Source organism: Urtica dioica, chromosome 10 (assembly GCF_054948205.1).
Source record: "Urtica dioica subsp. dioica isolate 48M chromosome 10, U.dioica_male_clone48M_v1_H2, whole genome shotgun sequence".
Taxonomy (NCBI): Eukaryota; Viridiplantae; Streptophyta; class Magnoliopsida; order Rosales; family Urticaceae; genus Urtica; species Urtica dioica.
In genome coordinates this window covers 23,761,923-23,786,363 of record NC_142765.1, presented here as the reverse complement: position 1 = coordinate 23,786,363, position 24,441 = coordinate 23,761,923, and the positions used below count along the sequence as shown (strand labels likewise).

General features: G+C 37.2%; 1 pseudogene; it reads left to right on the top strand.

Annotated features, from left to right (window-relative positions):
- Nucleotides 1-1,910: 1,910 nt before the first annotated feature.
- On the top strand, nt 1,911-21,015 carry LOC149384244 (pentatricopeptide repeat-containing protein At3g47530 pseudogene; annotated as a pseudogene).
- The last annotated feature ends 3,426 nt before the right edge of the window (nt 21,016-24,441 follow it).

The following is a 24,441-nucleotide window of genomic DNA, read 5'->3' as shown; positions in this document are numbered from 1 at the left end:
CCAAATTACATGCTGAACATGATTTTTTTATAAAATAAAAAATAACGAATTACCTACTTAATTGGTAACCGAAATAAATTGTAATTGGAATTTGAAATGGAAGTAATGAGTCATTTATTTCTTTTTCCTCATCTTTTTTTACTGAACCGTGTAGAACATAAACACTATTAAAAAAATAAATAAAAAATTAAATCCATTTCTTTTTTGGTTTGCCGTTTTTTTGTTGGTGTGTTATTAGCTAACAGTTATGTTTGTGGTTTTTCGTTTTTTAATGAATAGATGTGGTAGTTTTTTAAAAAACAGTATTTTGTTTGTAATAATAATCACTAAAAAAGTAGATGTTAGTATTTTAGACGAAAACGCTTTCGTATTATTATTTTTGTTTGTTATATTTTGTTTGTTTGATGTTTGGTTTATATATTTTCATTATTATTTGCATGTCTTAACACTGTTAATGTAAGGTTTGGGATTTTGGGGTTTTATTGTTTGGCTTAGTATATCGTGATGGTTACTCAATATGGGATACCAAAAAGCTTTATTATTTGAAGACTATATAATATGTGTTAAAGGTTTGTTTGTATAAAAGATAAATAAATAAAAATCTTCGTTTAATTCAACGTTTTTTTTAAGTAGAATCCCACATCTACTTTTGATGAATTGAGAGTGGTTTGTTTGGTTTACAACATGGTGTAATGTGTGGTGTAATGCGGGGACGGAGCAAAAAAAAAAGCTCATTGAAGCTCACCGGGATGATTAATTTGAAAAAAAAATTCAAAAGAGTTAATTTGTAAATTTTTAGAATAAAAAAAAATATATTTTTTCAAATAAGTCCAAAGTGCAAAAAAAAAAAAAAAAAATTGAGGTGGGCTTGAGTCCTCTTCGGTTTACTGTAGCTCCGTCTCTGGTATAATGTGTTATAGTTCAAGACATAAAGTATATCAATTTAATCAAACTAACACATTGCACCACAGTTTTATATTATGTGGTGTAATGTGTGGTGGAACGTAGTTTATGTCTTGTTTTTGGAAAATTAACAAATCTACGTTGGAAGCCTATTTCGATATTTCATGATTTGCAATTTTTTTTTTTTTTTTTATACAAAGTAGTCAATTCAAACTAAGTGTGCAGTAAAATAACTAAGGTTTCATAAGTAAGTGTACTTTAGTTACTTATAATGTAAAAATACTAATATACTCTTAATTATTTTTAAAATAATTAATTTAAGTGTTCAAAATTTTAATCCACTACACTTTCTGTATATACCAAATAAGTTCAAAAATTTTAATCGTGTCTTCAAAAATTTTAATCCCCCATCTAAACTGGCACTTTTGGTATATACCAAATAGGTTCAAAAATTTTAATCGTATCTTCAAAATATTTAATCTCTCATCTAAACTGACAACACAATGCTTTAAGTATAGTGTCATCTATACAACGAGAAGCAACGAAGTGTCAAAAAAATTAATCCTGCTTTCAAAAAATTTAATGTACTCTTCGATAAATCTAAAGAAGAAGAAGAAGAAGAAGAAGAAGAAGAAGATGGTGGTGATGACGATCGACGACGAAACCACTTTTCGATCATCAGAAACGACCATGCGCTTGAGGCGGAACTCCTTGAGCCATGGATAGGCCAAGCCATTGCGGAAATCGAGAACGAAATTGCCGATTCGGATTAAGCCATGGCCATGACGACGATGGTTACAGAATCTACGGCAACATAGTCAAATCTATCGTGAGAGAAGCAGAAGATGAGAGCGTCGTCGAGATCGGAGTCGAAGATTTTATTCTTCCGTCAACTCTGTCAGAGTCGAACGACTCGTCGCCGATCATCGAAGCCCTAACCACAAACCTAAACTCGCCCCTCATTCTCGTCACCATCTTCGTCTTCTTTCCTTCGGTGACCGAAGACAATGGAGAAACCATGTCCAAACCCGATCTCGTCAGAGATGAGGCTGGTTATGAACGACAAGGAAGGAGATGGATCGGTGGTGATAGACGAGGCTAGGATGGCGAAGCTGAGATCGGAGGAGATCGAGGGTGGTGAAGTGGTGGAGAGGAGTCGGATGAGAGTGACGAGCGTTAGGTATTTTTGGGGTTTAACACAAAGATATTTTTGGAGTTTTTAAAATTTCGGCTATTTCACCTAAATTTTGGAGTTATTTTGTCAAATCCAAACTTTAAAATGGTTAAACAGTCGCATTGTTTAAAAAAAAAAAAACAGAAGAATATGATTTGTGTGAATGAAATTTTGAACAAACTAAACCGTGTGTTTTTTTTATAATTATTTTATTTAACAAAGAAAATCACTACACATACTTATTAAACAACAAAAACGTGACACTCTATAAATAAGGAAAGTCATAGCATAGAAAAAAACTGCCAAAAATATTTAGCATTTAATTACTTAAAGAAACGGAAATAAAACAAATTAAAAATCTATTGATTTTATTTCTTGAATCATGAAAACACGAATTAATTAGAAATTAAACAGAATCCTTTAGAGTAGGAAAGTTGACTTTTATATAGGCATGCAAAATTAACGTGGAATTTTTTAAAAATAATTGGACTAAAATTAATTGAAAAACAGATTATAATAGAAAACAAAAAAAGTAAATCAATTTATTAAAAACTAAATAATTAATAAAAAAAAATAGCTAGTTATTAAAAACAAAATAGCCATTTGAAACTTATTGATTAGCAAAATAGCCAAAGTTTCAACTTTTTAACAAAATATCCAAATTTACGTTTTCAAAATTTTTTTGATAGTCGGGATTAAAATTTTTTATGATTATTATAAGCACCTTATCACTTTCAAAAAATTAATCTTAGGGTAAAAAAAAATTGAAACCTGATTGCTGCACATTTTGGCTATTTTACTAAATTAAGACAAATTTTGGCTATTTTGCAAATTCATAACTTTAAATTGGCTATTTAGTTACATCACCCTTAATTATATAGCCATATTTATAGTTTCACATTGGTATGTAGCTAATGTTTCTTAAATCTTAGGTAAATATAGTCAAGTCCATGTATTCACATGCGTAAATTAACGTAAATATCACACTTTTTTTATTTCAATGAAAAGACAAATCAGAAATGTCACATTATCTTTATGGTTATCTATTTATGATTTATGAAATGTTGGCTATATAGCAATTCCAAAATGTAGAAAATCAGTTCGTCAGCTCGTCTCAGTTCGTCAGCTCATCTCACCATCATCACGTCAGCTCGTCTCATCATCAGCTCGTCAACTCATCTCACCATCAGTTCGTCAGCTCATCTCACCATCAGTTCGTCAGCTCACCCACCTCGTCCTCAGTTCGGAATCCACCTCAGCTCACTCCGAACTGACCTCACCATCTTGGAACCAGCCGGTTCCTTGGAACTCATCTCACTTTGGGAAAAGTGTTGCATTTATTTTTCATTCGATTTCCTATGTCTTGTTCTCTGTGTATATTTATTATTATCTATTTCCTAGAAGTAGTTATTACGTACATTTATTATACTGATCATGTATCTAGTCTAGTCTAATGTATCCACCATATCTATAAATAAGTGATACAATTTCATATCAATAACAAGAAGAATATTTCTCAGATTCGACTCTCACTCTCTCTAAATTTCAACACAAAAAATTTAGTTGCCTAATTACCTAATCTTAGCTTAAGGCTCTCAAAAAAGCCCAACACGAACCATTATGCAAGATATTTTTGTATTTTAAAAATATTTACATTCTTTTGATTGGCGTCTTTGCTTTTTATATTCAGATATTTTATATTATGATTGTAACTGCAGGCTGTAGATATTGTTTAATCGAGCATGCATACTCTTCAGAATCTATTAGTACTGGTAATATTGTTAACTATCTAAAAATAATTCGGAATGTGTATGTTCTTATGATCGTGTTTTTCCATTTTACTTGTGACATATTGTGTTCTTTAGTATTTTTAAGAGAAATTGCATGAATTATGTCATTTTAAACTATGACAATTAAAAAATAATCGATATTTATTTTTTATAAAAAATTAGATTATACTTGTTAGCGTGAAAAATCACCTCAAAACAATTAATTCGATTTGTTGATGGGCCTCAACGTTACAAGATCAAATAAACTTCAAATAGTTGAGAAACAATTAAACGAACTATATTAATTAGCAAATGTTGGCGCTAAGCCTTTTATCGAACTAAATCGTGAGGAAATATTAATAAATTAAATGAAATGAGAAAACAATCGAGGAAGAACTAAAGAGTTTGGGCTTTAGATTTAGAGAGCCTAGGAATTTAGTCTAGAAAATGCTTGAGTAAGGAAAAAGTGTCTTATTTTCGGTCCTTAAGCTCCTATGTATATAGGCCTTGAGGAGGGTCGCCAAGCTCCGCCTCTTCGGGGACACGTCGGATTGAATTAGTCTTCGTCTCATGGTGTGCCACGTACAATGATTGACTTGGTATCAATGGAGCAGTTTAGAAGAACGTGGTTGACTAGTTTTTGATATCCTTAATATGAAGAACCGTTGACGAAGTCTTCGTCTAATTATTTGGACCATGTTAAGCCAAAATCGGCTTAGCTCGTAGGATTCCCCATGACGGGCTGAGCCGAAAAAAAAAGTTTAGCTCGTCATGCTTGTGGCGGGCTTAGGCAAAATTGGCTGAGCTCGTCCCAAGATGTCATGGATTGCGCTTATCATGCCTTGAAGTCACCTTTCAGGTCTGGGCTTAATGCTGGATTTGGGCCCAAATAATTATTCTTGATGATAGACGAAGTGTAACACCAATAATCTTGATTCTAACCCAATGCTACCTTGCCCTTTTCAAAAGCGTACCGGTTAATACAAATGGTTGGGCAATTTGTCTAATTGTAACAATATATTATTATATTACTACAATTAAAAGTTGTTTTATATATATATATATATATATGCACTTCGAGTCTAACCTCCTGGTACTATTTTAAGTTTTAATTACTTTATTGTATTCACATTAATCGTTTTATCTCTAGTTTATTGCGCCTAAACTGAAAATACCAAAAGTACACCGCAAAAGAAATACCTGGTGGGAACACTAAGAGGGCTAATCAATAATTAGATCCACATGTGTTTGGTATTAGGTTATATATATTTTGCGGAATGCAAATTCCTATAAAATAATATATTTTTCAAGTTATCACATGGGTTCATCGATAAGAACATGATAGAGAGTATAACGCACTCAAAAATAATATTCTCCCATGTTGTAAGCCACCCTTGCACAGCAGATCATACGAAATCAGGCAAAACATTTTTCAGAACAAGAATTGCAACAGTACTTTTAAGAAGTCGCATTGCTGTCGTTTCGTACGTACCAATACAAACTCAGCTTCCGAGAAAAACTCATGCAAAATATGTTACGGGTTTGAGTATATAAAGATCGGATAGAATGTATCATCAGCTAGAACCCTGGTCAACTACAGGTAGATCGATCAAGCGGAGAAAAAAATAATATTATAACTACGTCGAAAATAAATAAAAGGAAATCCTGATTAAGTAAAGAGTAAAACAATTATATCTAAACTATAACTGATCGAATCCCTAAGCAAAGTTTTATCCCTCCCGATAAAATCTGTCCAGATAAAAGAAAGTAAGTTTGATATGTCATAATCAATTGTATGTCTGGATAAAAGAAAGAAAAAAATCAGATCACCCTAATGGGATATATATTTACGCAATAGACGAGCATGGATTCTCTACAATGATGCACCGCTAAGCAATATAACTAAGGCCACGTTAAACACAGCAAAAACTTTATACAACTCTCAAGCTTGCTTTGTTTTGATCCAACTGGATAATATATCTTTATAAAAATTTGTCAACGGTTTTTATGTAAATGTAGACTTTTGGCGAAAATTACTTCGAATTATTTTTCTATTGAAAATTAATACAGTAGTTTTGTCATCTTTATTACTATTATTATTATTATTATTATTATTATTATTATTATTATTATTATTATTATTATTATTATTATTATTATTATTATTTAAGGTTACCCTAGATCCACTGTGTTAAAAATCTAGTTTAATTATTTAATAATTAAGAAAATAATTCAAATTAAAACAAATTACTATGCGATTATAATATATGAGACATGTCCATGAGCTTGAATGTTTCTTTAATAATGATTATCCAATTAAGTATTCCGTTAATTTAATTAATTGAACAATTAATTTAATTGACTTCGATTTGATAAATTATTTTCTTAATAAAATAAAACTTTGACTAAATCTTTAAAAATAAATATAGAATCGACTAATTACGTACGACAAATATTTCACAATATATTATATAAGCAAAACGTAACTACCTTTATGCCACAGTTTCTTAACAACTTATTCGAAAACTACCCACAATACCGGTTAATCAAATTCGCTAGATCGAGGATTAAAGTATGCGAAATTGTGCTAAAAATTCATTAACGTGAGGCTTTTATTGAAACCGTACGTATATACGTACAGTGGACACATGATTGATCAATAATATGAGTGCAATTAAGCACAACGTAAACGAGTAACATTGAAGCCAAAGCGCGGAAACACCGCTGTTTGTGTGGCGTTCCTGTGTCGCTCCTCGGCGCTGCGAGGCTCGACCTATTCCCGGAAGTTCTTCGACCAGATTCCTTGGCCTTGTCTCATCCACTACAACGCCATGATCAGAGCTTACTCCACCACTGAATCAGCCCTCGAAGGCCTACGCTTGTACCGCGACATGCGATTCCGGGGCGTCCCGGCGAACGAGTTCTCGGCGTCGTTCGCCGTTAAATGCTGCGTCGGAGAGTCTTCGCTCACCGGCGGTGTTCAGGTCCACGCGCGGGTCCTGAGGGACGGTCACGCCTCGGACTCTCACCTCCTCACTTCTCTGACCGAGATGTACTCACGCTGCGATAGGTTCGCCGAAGCCTGCGACGTGTTCGACGAAATTCCCGTGAGAGACACCGTCGCTTGGAACGTCCTTATCTCTTGCTATCTCCGAAACGATCGGGCCCGGGACGCCCTGGCTTTGTTCGACGCGATGCGGAGCAGAGAGGACGTGTGTGAACCCGACGGAGTGTCGTGCTTGCTTGGGCTCCAAGCTTGCTCGGAGCTGAACGCCCCGGGACCCGGAGGGAAGATCCACCGTTACATCGAGGAGAACGGTTTCGGCGGTCTAACGAAGCTGAACAACGCTCTCGTGTCGATGTACTCTCAGTGCGGGCACTTGGGGAAGGCTCTGGCCGTGTTCCGGCGGACGAAGAAGAAGAACGTCGCTTCGTGGACCGCTTTGATCTCTGGGTTCGCCGTGAACGGCCGAGGAAGAGAGGCCGTCCGAGCTTTCTTGGAGATGGAAAAAGCCGGCGTGTCTCCGAACGAGCAGACATTCTCGGCGGTCCTCTCGGCTTGCAGCCGAACGGGTTTGGTCGACGAAGCGACGTCGTTCTTCAACCGGATGAGCGCTGAGTTCGGGGTTTCGCGGAGCTTCCGACACTACGGAATCATGGTCGACATGTTGGGCCGGGCCGGGCTTCTCGACGAGGCCCACCGGCTCATAGCCTGCATGGAAGTCGACCCCGATCCCAGCACGTGGAGAGCCTTGCTCGGGGCTTGTAGGCTCCACGGCATCAGTGACAAAAGAGCATTCTTAATACATGCATCAGTGACAAAAGAATTATCAGGAAACGAAATACGAATTCCATTCTTAATGAACTTTAAACAATAATCTTGCTCACGAAGACGAGCAACGGATATTAAGTTCTTCCCAAAGGTAGGAACAAAATATACATTATTCAAGTTTAAAGTGCGGTCTTCAAAAGACAGCGTCACAGATCCCACAGCCTTTGCAGACACCAGGCTCCCATTACCCCATTTGAAACAGAACTCGCCTTCCTCTAAGCTTTTGGTTTTCTTGAAACCATTCAAGGAACAGCAAATATGGTTAGTAGCAGCGGAGTCAAGAATCCACGTTGTTACATTATCAGCTACTAAGCATGCTTCGGTAACTAGTACAATACTATGTTCCTTTGCTTTGAGATAGGCGGGACAGTTCTTTTTATCGGCCTTGTAAAGTCTCTTTTTAGTTCTAGAGGCGGAGGCTTTTTGCTCAGTAGCATGTGCCTCTCCTTGATTCCTCCTTTTCTTAGTGAAACCTACAGCAGTGTGAAGTTCCTCCATAAGCTTGGTAACAGTGTACTCTAGCTTGTTTATGGAGTAGTTCATCTTGGAGGTATCAAGAGATGCGGGGAGAGTTTCTAAGATCATATCTATGAGATTCTTCCCATCAGTCTCAGATCCTAGGATTTCCATTTTATTTAGAAAACTAATGATCAGTATCATAAAGTCTCTAACTGGAGTCCTAGCCTTCATATGACAGTTCATAAACTGTCGGACTGCTTTTTGCCTTGCTTGACGCCTTTGCCCTCCAAAACTCTCAAGGAGATTGTAGAGCATGTCAACGGCAGTCTCGATGTCACGATGTTGCTTGTTCAGCATATTGTTCATAGATGCTAAGATATAGCACCTCACAATCTCATCGGATCGAAGCCAGGCCGCTAAGGCGTTATTGTCCTCTTGAGTTGAATCATCATTCGTCAGAGGAGGACACGGGGTGGTGAGTACCCATTTGTGCTTGTTAACGGTAGGTATTATGTCGAGGTTACGTTTCGAATCTATGTAGTTTTCGTTTTCGAGTTGGTTCGAGGAAAGAAAGATAGAGAGAGGGTTGAGAGACATATTGCCTATATAAGTTGAAACAAGTTTATGATTAGTCTTTGGTTTAGGATTTAAGTTTCATTAAGACTTTTGTAAAATCCAAAGGTGTTATGAACGAAATGACACTTTACTCCTTCGAGGGAAGGCCGCAACGAGTCTCCTTTCATAAGTAAATGACTCATCATTAATGCATAGCTAAGATGTCAATACATCAATTTTGACTAGCCACCTTGTAAATTGGTTTGATCACTCACATTCTTTCGCAGGGCCTCGAGGGAGGATTACTAGGGATTGAGTCTAAGTGTGTAACCAACCACTTAGTCCAAAAGATTGACTTTGAAAAACAATCCGCCGAGGGGAGGTCTTGTCATCATCGTCTCACTCTCGGACGTAGCTCATTGAGCAATGATCAGAGCAAAGCGCCCTTGAGTACTCTCATTTAAGAGAGGGCCACGAGGGTGACTCTTAGTCCGGCGACACTTGCACTTTTCATTAGTGTTGGGGATCGTGGGTTACAAACAACAAGTATAACCCTCCCACTTAGTTTTTGGAGTTGGTTCATCGACTCTTTTAACTTCGGAAACAAATTTCCTAGTTAGAGAGCGACAGAGCGGACAACTAGAAGAGAATCCTAGATCGACATGTTCAGAGCAGTATTAGTGCATAAAGGCACAAGGTACATACTCAATCTTTTCCTATTTTCTATTTCGGGAAAGTGCGTGAGGGAAGTGTGAACTTCAACTCACTCGAACACTTGAAAGTTTGAGATTACACATCTTTTTATTTTTCGGCTTTGTCTACAAAGAGACCTCCCACTCAAAATTTCAAGAGCATATAGATTTTGAACATATGTGATATAGATATGGTTTTGAAAACATTTTGAAAACTTATTTGATTTGGATGACAAAAAATTTTCAAGTTTGAAAGTGAAAACGGTTTTTCAAAATTCAAACTAGTTTTGTAAAAATTCAATTTCAATTAATCTTTCAAAAATCAAAACTTTTAATCTTTACACATCATGTTTATAATCATATGAAAAACATTTTTGCTCAAGAAAATTTTCTCATTAGAGTTCTATAACTCATGGTAGTGGGGTTTGAAAATCCGGATTTCTAAAAAACTGGAGTTTCAGACAGCCGCGCACCTCGGAGTAAAATCGCCATATCTGGCGGCTCCGATGTCCTTTTGAGCCGAAACCGGTGGCATTGGACAGAGGACAGACAGAGCTTTAATTTGATTCAAGAATCATTAAATTTCGATTTCTGAGCAGAGAGTTATGCCGCTTTTAATGCGGGTTTACATTCCAGCTCGAAGAAAAAGAAATAAATTAAAGCTTTGTCCTTTTAGGTGCGAAAAAGAATCGAGTGTAACGGAACGTTTTATGAAGTTGTTTAAAGCTTTTATTTGTGTTTTATTAGCAGGGTAATAACATAGAATAAAAGAAATAACAACATGCATAAAACGATTCAAGTAAATAAACGAAACTAGCAAGAAAATAAAACTAGTCACAAAATTTACTCGAAAATTCTCAAACCTTTAAAACACGTTTTTCAATATAAAAAATTAAAAACTTTTAGAACTGATTCTAATGTGTTTTAACATCATCCCAAACTCATAGAAAATCAACATGGTTTTTAATTTAGAGACAAGAGCAATAAATTAAAAAAAAATCTAAGATTACAATTCTAACTTGTCACAAAATTAGTAAACTTTCGAAAACGATTTTCAAGCTCATAATTTAAAAACATGCACATGCATTCCTTTGACCATAGCTCTGATACCATTTGTTGGAATCGATCTAGGGTTTAAGAAAAAGTTTAACGCTTCGTTAAGCGGCGGAATTTTAAAAATTTTCTTTTTAAGTAAAACTAGTTTTTACTAACCTAGACAAGAGCATGTACATGTAAATAAAAACTAATATGAGCTATTAAAGTTACTAACCTTTCTTGAAGCTTGAACCTTGTAGAAGCTATTGGAAAGTTGCAACGCTCGTCTCCCCTCGCAGCACGTCTCTCTTTCTTTCCACGGCAACTCGAGCAACCACGAAAGTTTCTATCACTAAATCACTCGAAAAGAAGGAATCAGTGAGTGGGCACTTTTAAACACTACGACTTAAGAACGAGTCTCGAAGTCGCAGAGCTAAGCACTAGGTCGAGTGAGGACCTAGGCGCCAAGACAAGAAATAATCGAAAATATAAACTAGAGAGAGAGAGAGGAAGGGGCGGCCAAGTCTAGAGAGAGAAGCTCTCAATCTCTAAAACTTTGCATGAATTAAAAGTGAGGAATGAGGCTCCTATTTATAGGAGAGGTCTCACCTTCAATAAGGTAGTTTCCTCTTCTATAGAATATCACATATTCATGAGCAAAATAACCCTTATTTCTCATTCCTTTTGGGCGCCCAAGGCAGCCTTCTAGAAGGCTAGGATTTGTTTCCTTTTTTGTTCCTTGGCTTGCCTATTACTCTCTTGATCCTTTTGGGCGCCTACCATGCTTTCCCCTTAGGGGAAATTTGTTTCCTCTTTTTCTTTTGGCAAGTATCTTAATACATTTATGCACAAAATAAACTCTCTTTCCTCTTGGGTAATATGGGCGCCTACACCATCTAGAAAGGGCTTCTAGAAGCTTTTCCATTTTGTTCATGACAACATGAAAAATGCCCATTAAGAATTTTCAATAAAATTCTTATGAAATGAAATTAATTCACAAGGCCCAATTAATCATATTATGGCCGAGTGACATTAAGTCATCAAATGAACTTGTCAAAAAATTTATTGACATTCATTTCATCATTTGTCTCAAAAGACAAAAATACCCTTTTGACTATTTTCGTTCTTGTTTTGACTTAGCTTCCAGTTTAACTATTCCTATCGATGTGATTCGTGACAGTGACCTCATGGACCCAAATGAACAAAGCTTTAGCTAAACACTTGGACTCAAAAGTTCACAAACCTTTTCCAAGTTTAGCTTAATGCCAACTGACTCCACTAAAGAGCTGACACTGAAAATCTCTCGGTTCAAATGAATTTATTTTCTACTCAAGAATTCACCTAATTATAATGAGCGGATCCACTGAATATTATCTACGCTACCCTTCATGAATGTCATCAGCTAGTCGGGATTTACTAAATTACCATTTTACCCTTCTAGCTGTTATTTCCTCAACTCCTTTGTCGCTTGTGAATAAGTTAGAAACAATGTATTGACGAGGAGCTAACAAGTCACATTGTTTCATCCAAAAGAGTCAGGACTCAATTTGGACACTGGCCAGTTCATTTATTCACACTCCAAGGAACAAAGCATGAGGTGACATACATTGCATTTCAGCAATCTTGTACATGAATTCCATATCTATGAGAACTTCACAAAGTTACTCATGACAGACTCACAACTTAGTACTTCACCAATAGGCCTTGTTCGGAATCACATAGTGAGTCCGAACTTTGACTTTCTCAAATGAGAATACTAAGGTGTGAAATGGCATGTCTCATTTCAGGATTAAGGTAAGCATGATGCAATTCATACATAGTGACTTCGAGACATAAGAGGTTAAATGGTTTGTTCTTATCTTGTCTCTAGAAGTGCACTGGTCAATTCAGTACCTTCGGAAGATACCTAGAAGAACTATAGAGTTCCTAACTCTCAATGCCTCATAACCAGACATCATAGATTCTTCTAACAATCATACTGAGGTCAATAGTCCTTTGACCCTAAGATTGCGAATATATCGTTTTAAGCAAACTACGAAGAGTTTGTTCATGCAAATCTACATTTGTCTCTTCGCAAGTTGTTTAGTTTGTTTATGGACTAAAAGACTATGGTTTTATCATAAAGCTTCAGACAAGGAAGATTGAATGAACGTTTCAACTTTATTAATGAATGAATAGGCAATTACAAGCAAGAGTCTTCGTAAGACTATATGACATCAAATGTACATAAATAGACACTACTACTCTTCTTGTGGGCACCATTGACAACAAACTCCCACTTGACTCAAAGAAGATGTGAGTAGTCCTACATGCCTAATCCCTCTCGAAGTCGGTCGAAGACCATGTTCGCTAGGGCCTTGGTGAATTGATCTGCCAGAGATCTACTTCACCTCCACGTCTCCGCGTTGCACGATCTCTCGAATCAAATGGTATTTCCTCTCAATATGCTTAGAGGGCTTATGGCTTCTAGGTTCCTTTGAGTTAGCGACAGCCCCACTATTATCACAATAAAGGGTCATGGGCTCGTCGACGTTTGGAACAACTTCCAAATACTTAAGGAATTTTCTAAGCCATACAGCCTCTTTGGATGCTTCACAAGCAGCCACATATTCTGCTTCCATTGTGGAGTCAGCAATGCAAGATTGCTTAATACTTCTCCACACAACAGCTCCACCATTAAGGATGAACACAGATCCCGAAGTGGATTTCCTGGAATCCTTATCCGCTTGAAAATCGGAGTCGGTATATCCCGTCATAGTCAGGTCAGTACCTGAGTATGTAAGCATCAAGTTCCTAGTTCTTCGAAGATACTTAAGAACATGCTTAACAGCAATCCAGTGCTCGGGTCCAGGGTTGGATTGGAAACGACTAACTACGCCAACGGCGAAACAGATGTCAGGTCTAGTGCAAAGCATAGCATACATGAGGCTTCCTACGGCAGAGGCGTAAGGAATTTTCCTCATGTCTTCAATCTCTTGTGCAGTCTTGGGAGACTGGTCCTTAGAGAGTGAAACTCCATGCCTAAAGGGGGTTTGACCCCTCTTGCAGTCTTGCATCGAGAAGCGATCCATCACCTTATCAATATAAGATGCTTGAGAGAGCGACAGGGTCCGGTTTTTCTTATCTCGAAAGATTTGGATTCCCAGAATGTACGCGGCTTCTCCTAGATCCTTCATATCGAATTGCTTTGCCAGCCAGACCTTAACCTCAGATAACTTACCCACGTCATTACCAATGAGCAGTATATCATCGACATATAGTACCAGAAACACAACTTTGCCTTCGTGTATTAACTTGTAAACACAAGGCTCATCTATTGACTGTTCAAAGCCGAAGCTCTTTACAGTTTCATCGAATCTAATATTCCATGACCTAGATGCTTGCTTTAGTCCATAAATGGATTTAAGCAACTCACAAACCTTGGTCTCTTGACCTTTATCCACGAAACCGTCTGGTTGAGCCATGTAAATGCGCTCGTCAAGATTGCCATTCAGAAAGGCTGTCTTGACATCCATTTGCCAGATCTCATAGTCGAGAGCTGCAGTTATGGATAGGAGTATGCGGATGGATTTAAGCATCGCGACTGGCGAGAAGGTTTCTTCATAGTCAATCCCTTCTAGTTGGGTATAACCCTTCGCCACAAGTCGTGCTTTGAACGTCTCAACGTTCCCATCAGGACCCCTTTTCTTCTTGTATATCCACTTACACCCTACGGGTTTAATCCCTTCAGGAAGGTCTACAAGTTTCCAGACTTTGTTGACATACATCGAGTGCATTTCAACTTTCATGGCGTCAAGCCAAAGGTTTGATTCAGAACAAGCCATCGCTTGGCTATAGGAAACAGGGTCATCCATGTCGGAGACGGCTACAAGAGCGTCTCCATAAGACATGTACCTGTCAGGCTTTTGAGTAGCCCTCCCACTACGTCCAAGTACTACTTGACGAGATTCTGACGAGTTAGGTTGTGTTTCAGTTGGGGTAAGAACAGTTCTTACAGATGAGGTAGAAGCTTCCTCACCCAACTTTTCTTCAAGCACAATTTTGCTTCTAGGTTTCGCATCCTTCATAAAGTCCTCCTCAAGGAAACGAGCATTCGTGCTAACGAAAGTCTTATCGTCCTCGGGACTATAGAAAGTAAAACCTTTGGTTTCCTTCGGATATCCTACAAACAGGCACAATTCTGACCTACTAGCCAACTTGCTAGTCTTTTGCCTCAGCACGTGTGCAGGGCAACCCCAAATTCGGATGCGGCCAAGATTCACTTTACAGCCAGTCCATCGTTCATAAGGAGTACCAGGAACCGTTTTAGACGGAACTTGGTTCAGAATGTAAGCGGCTGTTTCGAGGGCATATCCCCAAAAGGAAAGCGGGAGTGATGAGTAACTCATCATCGATCTAACCATCTCCATAAGAGTTCGGTTTCTTTTCTCTGACACTCCGTTTTGTTGAGGTGTGCCAGGTGCGGTAAGCTGAGAAGCAATACCTTCTTCTTTAAGAAAGTCGTCGAACTCTCCAGACATATACTCACCACCTCGATCAGATCGAAGGGTTTTGATCACTTTGCCAGTTTACTTTTCCACTAAAGCCCTAAAGACCTTAAATACGTTAAAGGTCTCGGATTTGTGTTTGAGCAAATAGACAAACCCATATCGTGAGTAATCATCAGTGAAGGTAACGAAGTATTCGTATCCTCCACGTGCCTGTTGGCTGAGCGGACCACATACATCAGAATGTATTAGTTCCAGCAACTCAGTGGCTCTTCGACCTTTATCAGAGAAAGGTCGCTTAGTCATTTTTCCTTCTATGCAGGATTCACAAGTAGGTAGTGAACCTATTGCAGAGGCTTGGAGTGGACCATCCCTCACAAGTCTCTTAATCCTTTCTAGACTGATATGACCAAGTCTTAAGTGCCATAGGTGTGTTGATTTTGTTAGATCGGAGGATTCAGAAAGTTTGATCCTCTTTGGCTCCCTAATTAGATCATTATCTATTTCGGTGTCTAAAAGAGAAGGTTGAGTGGGATAGATGTAGAAAAGAGCATTCTTCATACATGCATCAGTGACAAAAGAATTATCAGGAAACGAAATACGAATTCCATTCTTAATGAACTTTAAACAATAATCTTGCTCACGAAGACGAGCAACGGATATTAAGTTCTTCCCAAAGGTAGGAACAAAATATACATTATTCAAGTTTAAAGTGCGGTCTTCAAAAGACAGCGTCACAGATCCCACAGCCTTTGCAGACACCAGGCTCCCATTACCCCATTTGAAACAGAACTCGCCTTCCTCTAAGCTTTTGGTTTTCTTGAAACCATTCAAGGAACAGCAAATATGGTTAGTAGCAGCGGAGTCAAGAATCCACGTTGTTACATTATCAGCTACTAAGCATGCTTCGGTAACTAGTACAATACTATGTTCCTTTGCTTTGAGATAGGCGGGACAGTTCTTTTTATCGGCCTTGTAAAGTCTCTTTTTAGTTCTAGAGGCGGAGGCTTTTTGCTCAGTAGCATGTGCCTCTCCTTGATTCCTCCTTTTCTTAGTGAAACCTACAGCAGTGTGAAGTTCCTCCATAAGCTTGGTAACAGTGTACTCTAGCTTGTTTATGGAGTAGTTCATCTTGGAGGTATCAAGAGATGCGGGGAGAGTTTCTAAGATCATATCTATGAGATTCTTCCCATCAGTCTCAGATCCTAGGATTTCCATTTTATTTAGAAAACTAATGATCAGTATCATAAAGTCTCTAACTGGAGTCCTAGCCTTCATATGACAGTTCATAAACTGTCGGACTGCTTTTTGCCTTGCTTGACGCCTTTGCCCTCCAAAACTCTCAAGGAGATTGTAGAGCATGTCAACGGCAGTCTCGATGTCACGATGTTTCTTGTTCAGCATATTGTTCATAGATGCTAAGATATAGCACCTCACAATCTCATCGGATCGAAGCCAGGCCGCTAAGGCGTTATTGTCCTCTTGAGTTGAATCATCATTCGTCAGAGGAGGACACGGGGTGGTGAGTACCCATTTGTGCTTGTTAACGGTAGGTATTATGTCGAGGTTACGTTTCGAATCTATGTAGTTTTCGTTTTCGAGTTGGTTCGAGGAAAGAAAGATAGAGAGAGGGTTGAGAGACATATTGCCTATATAAGTTGAAACAAGTTTATGATTAGTCTTTGGTTTAGGATTTAAGTTTCATTAAGACTTTTGTAAAATCCAAAGGTGTTATGAACGAAATGACACTTTACTCCTTCGAGGGAAGGCCGCAACGAGTCTCCTTTCATAAGTAAATGACTCATCATTAATGCATAGCTAAGATGTCAATACATCAATTTTGACTAGCCACCTTGTAAATTGGTTTGATCACTCACATTCTTTCGCAGGGCCTCGAGGGAGGATTACTAGGGATTGAGTCTAAGTGTGTAACCAACCACTTAGTCCAAAAGATTGACTTTGAAAAACAATCCGCCGAGGGGAGGTCTTGTCATCATCGTCTCACTCTCGGACGTAGCTCATTGAGCAATGATCAGAGCAAAGCGCCCTTGAGTACTCTCATTTAAGAGAGGGCCACGAGGGTGACTCTTAGTCCGGCGACACTTGCACTTTTCATTAGTGTTGGGGATCGTGGGTTACAAACAACAAGTATAACCCTCCCACTTAGTTTTTGGAGTTGGTTCATCGACTCTTTTAACTTCGGAAACAAATTTCCTAGTTAGAGAGCGACAGAGCGGACAACTAGAAGAGAATCCTAGATCGACATGTTCAGAGCAGTATTAGTGCATAAAGGCACAAGGTACATACTCAATCTTTTCCTATTTTCTATTTCGGGAAAGTGCGTGAGGGAAGTGTGAACTTCAACTCACTCGAACACTTGAAAGTTTGAGATTACACATCTTTTTATTTTTCGGCTTTGTCTACAAAGAGACCTCCCACTCAAAATTTCAAGAGCATATAGATTTTGAACATATGTGATATAGATATGGTTTTGAAAACATTTTGAAAACTTATTTGATTTGGATGACAAAAAATTTTCAAGTTTGAAAGTGAAAACGGTTTTTCAAAATTCAAACTAGTTTTGTAAAAATTCAATTTCAATTAATCTTTCAAAAATCAAAACTTTTAATCTTTACACATCATGTTTATAATCATATGAAAAACATTTTTGCTCAAGAAAATTTTCTCATTAGAGTTCTATAACTCATGGTAGTGGGGTTTGAAAATCCGGATTTCTAAAAAACTGGAGTTTCAGACAGCCGCGCACCTCGGAGTAAAATCGCCATATCTGGCGGCTCCGATGTCCTTTTGAGCCGAAACCGGTGGCATTGGACAGAGGACAGACAGAGCTTTAATTTGATTCAAGAATCATTAAATTTCGATTTCTGAGCAGAGAGTTATGCCGCTTTTAATGCGGGTTTACATTCCAGCTCGAAGAAAAAGAAATAAATTAAAGCTTTGTCCTTTTAGGTGCGAAAAAGAATCGAGTGTAACGGAACGTTTTATGAAGTTGTTTAAAGCTTTTATTTGTGTTTTATTAGCAGGGTAATAACATAGAATAAAAGAAATAACAACATGCATAAAACGATTCAAGTAAATAAACGAAACTAGCAAGAAAATAAAACTAGTCACAAAATTTACTCGAAAATTCTCAAACCTTTAAAACACGTTTTTCAATATAAAAAATTAAAAACTTTTAGAACTGATTCTAATGTGTTTTAACATCATCCCAAACTCATAGAAAATCAACATGGTTTTTAATTTAGAGACAAGAGCAATAAATTAAAAAAAAATCTAAGATTACAATTCTAACTTGTCACAAAATTAGTAAACTTTCGAAAACGATTTTCAAGCTCATAATTTAAAAACATGCACATGCATTCCTTTGACCATAGCTCTGATACCATTTGTTGGAATCGATCTAGGGTTTAAGAAAAAGTTTAACGCTTCGTTAAGCGGCGGAATTTTAAAAATTTTCTTTTTAAGTAAAACTAGTTTTTACTAACCTAGACAAGAGCATGTACATGTAAATAAAAACTAATATGAGCTATTAAAGTTACTAACCTTTCTTGAAGCTTGAACCTTGTAGAAGCTATTGGAAAGTTGCAACGCTCGTCTCCCCTCGCAGCACGTCTCTCTTTCTTTCCACGGCAACTCGAGCAACCACGAAAGTTTCTATCACTAAATCACTCGAAAAGAAGGAATCAGTGAGTGGGCACTTTTAAACACTACGACTTAAGAACGAGTCTCGAAGTCGCAGAGCTAAACACTAGGTCGAGTGAGGACCTAGGCGCCAAGACAAGAAATAATCGAAAATATAAACTAGAGAGAGAGAGAGGAAGGGGCGGCCAAGTCTAGAGAGAGAAGCTCTCAATCTCTAAAACTTTGCATGAATTAAAAGTGAGGAATGAGGCTCCTATTTATAGGAGAGGTCTCACCTTCAATAAGGTAGTTTCCTCTTCTATAGAATATCACATATTCATGAGCAAAATAACCCTTATTTCTCATTCCTTTTGGGCGCCCAAGGCAGCCTTCTAGAAGGCTAGGATTTGTTTCCTTTTTTGTTCCTTGGCTTGCCTATTACTCTCTTGATCCTTTTGGGCGCCTACCATGCTTTCCCCTTAGGGGAAATTTGTTTCCTCTTTTTCTTTTGGCAAGTATCTTAATACATTTATGCACAAAATAAACTCTCTTTCCTCTTGGGTAATATGGGCGCCTACACCATCTAGAAAGGGCTTCTAGAAGCTTTTCCATTTTGTTCATGACAACATGAAAAATGCCCATTAAGAATTTTCAATAAAATTCTTATGAAATGAAATTAATTCACAAGGCCCAATTAATCATATTATGGCCGAGTGACATTAAGTCATCAAATGAACTTGTCAAAAAATTTATTGACATTCATTTCATCATTTGTCTCAAAAGACAAAAATACCCTTTTGACTATTTTCGTTCTTGTTTTGACTTAGCTTCCAGTTTAACTATTCCTATCGATGTGATTCGTGACAGTGACCTCATGGACCCAAATGAACAAAGCTTTAGCTAAACACTTGGACTCAAAAGTTCACAAACCTTTTCCAAGTTTAGCTTAATGCCAACTGACTCCACTAAAGAGCTGACACTGAAAATCTCTCGGTTCAAATGAATTTATTTTCTACTCAAGAATTCACCTAATTATAATGAGCGGATCCACTGAATATTATCTACGCTACCCTTCATGAATGTCATCAGCTAGTCGGGATTTACTAAATTACCATTTTACCCTTCTAGCTGTTATTTCCTCAACTCCTTTGTCGCTTGTGAATAAGTTAGAAACAATGTATTGACGAGGAGCTAACAAGTCACATTGTTTCATCCAAAAGAGTCAGGACTCAATTTGGACACTGGCCAGTTCATTTATTCACACTCCAAGGAACAAAGCATGAGGTGACATACATTGCATTTCAGCAATCTTGTACATGAATTCCATATCTATGAGAACTTCACAAAGTTACTCATGACAGACTCACAACTTAGTACTTCACCAATAGGCCTTGTTCGGAATCACATAGTGAGTCCGAACTTTGACTTTCTCAAATGAGAATACTAAGGTGTGAAATGGCATGTCTCATTTCAGGATTAAGGTAAGCATGATGCAATTCATACATAGTGACTTCGAGACATAAGAGGTTAAATGGTTTGTTCTTATCTTGTCTCTAGAAGTGCACTGGTCAATTCAGTACCTTCGGAAGATACCTAGAAGAACTATAGAGTTCCTAACTCTCAATGCCTCATAACCAGACATCATAGATTCTTCTAACAATCATACTGAGGCCAATAGTCCTTTGACCCTAAGATTGCGAATATATCGTTTTAAGCAAACTACGAAGAGTTTGTTCATGCAAATCTACATTTGTCTCTTCGCAAGTTGTTTAGTTTGTTTATGGACTAAAAGACTATGGTTTTATCATAAAGCTTCAGACAAGGAAGATTGAATGAACGTTTCAACTTTATTAATGAATGAATAGGCAATTACAAGCAAGAGTCTTCGTAAGACTATATGACATCAAATGTACATAAATAGACACTACTACTCTTCTTGTGGGCACCATTGACAACAGATATGAATTGTGATTCTTATTGCTCCGGTTAAGTCAATTGATATACTATTGACTATATATTACCATACGTGAATTGATATTTATACGAATATACTTTATTTTATTATATCATATTTTCTAATATCAATTTTATGTTTATAATTATAATTTTATGTTTATAGTTATAAATTTATAATTTTACATATATAATATTAATCGTGTTTAAATGGATCGTAATCGTGTTATTACTCGTAATCGTGTTAATTGGATCATATTCGTGCGGGTCGTAATCGTGTTTCGTGTCGACCATTTAATAATCGTGTTAATCGGTTTTTTATCGTGTTATTGTAATCGTGTCGTTTTGAACCATTATTTAATCGTGTTAGCGTGTTTGACCCAATTAAGAACCGACCCATTTATTAAGATCTAAATCCGCTTTAAATCGTGTCGTAACCATTTCGTGTCCAGATCAAATTGCCACCCCTATACTCATATCGCATCTCTGGTATATGCTGTTTTGGCTTGATTAATTATAACGGACTACGCCTTTGAAATGTTAAAATAGTTATTTAGCCAACATTTTAGATATAACTACGTGGCAAAGTTCATTTATAAGAAAATTATAACGGACTACGTCACTTGAAACGTTAAAATAGTTATTTAGCCAACATTTCAGATATAACTACTGAACTTGACGTGGCAAAGTTCATTTCTGTTATACTTTATATATTTGTATAACGTTAATTTCTATTAGTGGCTACTTATCAAAATTTAAGTTTGTACGAATCTGACATGGCAAAGTTCATTTATGTTATATTTTAGATATTTGTATAACGTTAATTTCTATTAATGGCTATTTATCAAAATTTAAGTTTGTACGTGGCTAGTTAGCTACAGAACCCAATTTAACTTTAACGGGAGTTTTTACTTGTTTAATAATATTGAGCGCGTCGTTACGGTTCCAACAAAATTGCTGATTTAATCTTTGTTTTGTTGTTTAAGTGAGATACTCTCTTTTCTTCCATGGCGTCGCCCAAGAAATACGACGTGTTTCTAAGTTTCAGAGGCGAAGATACACGCTACGGCATCACCGGTCATATCTACAGAGCTTTAGATTGCAAGAAAATCAAAACCTACATCGACGACAAGTGCCTCGAGAGAGGCGACGAGATCACACCGGCGCTTTTGGAAGCCATTAAAGCATCTCGGATTTCGGTGGTGGTCTTCTCAAAAGACTACGCTTCGTCATCATGGTGTCTGAGCGAGCTTGTTCACATTCACAGATGTCGCCGTGAACTCGGTCAGGTCGTTTTGCCCATCTTCTTCGAAGTAGATCCATCGCATGTTCGGAAACAGGACCAGGGAAGCTACAGAGATTCTTTCAAGAGACACAAAAAGAATCCCAAACACTCCAAGGACACCATAAAAGAGTGGAGGTCTGCTTTGAAAGCATCGGCGAATTTATCTGGTTCGCATTATTCGCGATCCAACCTTTTAGCAAAATTCAGGTTATTATGTACACGTGTATATTTCTGGATTTTCCATGGATTTAGTTTATATTATATATTGATTCAGTTTTATCTGAAAACACAGCTAATTAAATAGCTGATAATTAAGGCTTTCTTGTACAGGAACGAGTCAGCGCTTGTCGAGGACATTCTGAACACTGTTCTGAGTACATTAAAGTTTATTAGAGATATATATACATATGTATATAAACATTTATATAATTATATATATTGGTATAAAATATAAATACGTTGAAATTAATATTAATGAGAGTTTTTGATATTATGTTTGTGTAAAAATATTAAATATTAAAAATTATAATGTATAGTTAGTATAAATTTTAAAATTTGATACAACTATATATATTTGATATAAATATAATTACAAATTATAGAGAGATATAAATATGTATATACATATTTATACAATTATATTTATATATGTATTTGATATAAATAATTAAATATAATTACGTTGAGATTGAATTTAATAAATGTATTTGACATTATATTTGTGCAAAATAAATTAAATATTAAATATTATAAAATATAGTTAAAAATTGAATATATATATATATAAATAACATATTATGCAACATTATTTCCGTTCGGTTTTCCGTCGGCATGTCGAATTTCCATGGAAATCGGCATTTGAAAACGGCATTTTACTTGCCCATTTCCACAATTTTTCCGTTGGAAATTCCATCGGCATGACGAATTTCCGTAAATCAGGAGGCTCGAAACGGCAACGAAAACGACATTTTTTTCCTTGCATTAAACAAACCTGCAATTCCAGTTGAAATTGATAATTTTGATGGCCTGATTGGAATGGAAGATCACTTCAGAGAAATCAAATCTTTGTTGATGTCCGAAATGCCTGGACTTCAAATAATAGGCATTTGGGGAATGGGTGGTGTTGGCAAGACAACCATCGCTGAAACCGTGCGGTCTCGGCTTTCTACCGAATTTGAGAGCCACTACTTCCTGAAAGATGTTAGAGAATCGTCTGAGAAACTCGGGTTAGAGAGGTTGCGAAACGATCTTATTGCTAACTTACTAAGGGACGAGAAGTTGGATTCTGGATCACTCCTTCCGGACCACACTAAAGATCGGCTCCGCCGGACAAAGGTATTACTTAGATTTCTATTATAAATTGTATGTCTGGTGTTTGCTGATATTCATTATACTCGAATACGACTAAAAAAGAACTAATTCTAATTATACTCTGATAGGTTCTGCTCATTCTGGATGACGTAAGCGAAAAACAGCAGTTGGAATATTTAATCGGCGATCATATCGGCAACGGAAGCCGCGTTATCGTAACCACTAGAGACGAATCAGTGCTTCGGGGGACCGATATTGATGGAGCAAAGTTCAATAAATACAAGGTTGATGTCTTAAGTCTCGAGCAAGCCCTTGAGCTATTTCGTTTGAAGACTGACAAGGAGAATCCATTCCTGGAGGATTACGTGAAGGATGTTGTGGATTACGTTGGAAGAAACCCGTTGGCCATAAAGGTTTTCGGTTCACACCTTCGTTCTATGCGCAACCCGTGCATATATAATTGGAAAATGGAATTGGACAAGCTCAAGGAGATTCCCCATGATAAAATCCTTGAGAAACTCTGTGGAAATTATTATCTACGTATTTCTGTTATTATTTTAATTATTCTAAATATCGCAAATAAGTAGGAAGAGATATTTTATCTTATCTGTTAGTTGTTATTAGCCTGATATTTGGGAGTAAGTTGTAACCGATTGGATTCATTGATGTATATAACTACTCTGTAAATTCATCAGTGAATAAGAAGAAAAAACCGAGTAATTCATATACTCGATTTCTTTATGGTATCAGAGCAGATCTCTGAATACGATTCATAAAAAAAAAAAAAAAAAAAATTCCAATCCTAAACCTCATGACCAAATACGGCGGGGCATATCAAACCTCAATCAGCGAGGTCACCTCAACCCCGTCAATGGCCACCTCTGACTCCTCAGCCACAACCGCCCATGGAAACGACGGACTGCTCACGATGGTCACCGGCCACCGCCTCAACGGACACAATTTTCTTCAATGGTCCCAGTCAATTCTTATGTTCATCTGCGGTAAAGGAAAAGAAGACTACCTCACTGGCGAAGTCGCAACTCCGGCCAAAACTGATCCAAGCTACCGGACATGGAAGATCGAAAATCACCAAGTCATGTCGTGGTTAATCAATTCGATGAACAACGATATTGGTGAGAATTTTCTGCTCTACGCAACAGCAAAAGAGATTTGGGATGCTGCCAAGGAGACATATTCCACTTCAGAAAATACATCTGAATTATTTCAGATAGAGGCCCAACTCCATGATCTCAGGCAGGGGACACTATCGGTGACTCAATATTTCAATTCTCTATCTCGATGTTGGCAACAACTCGACATGTATGAAATATTCACATGGAAATG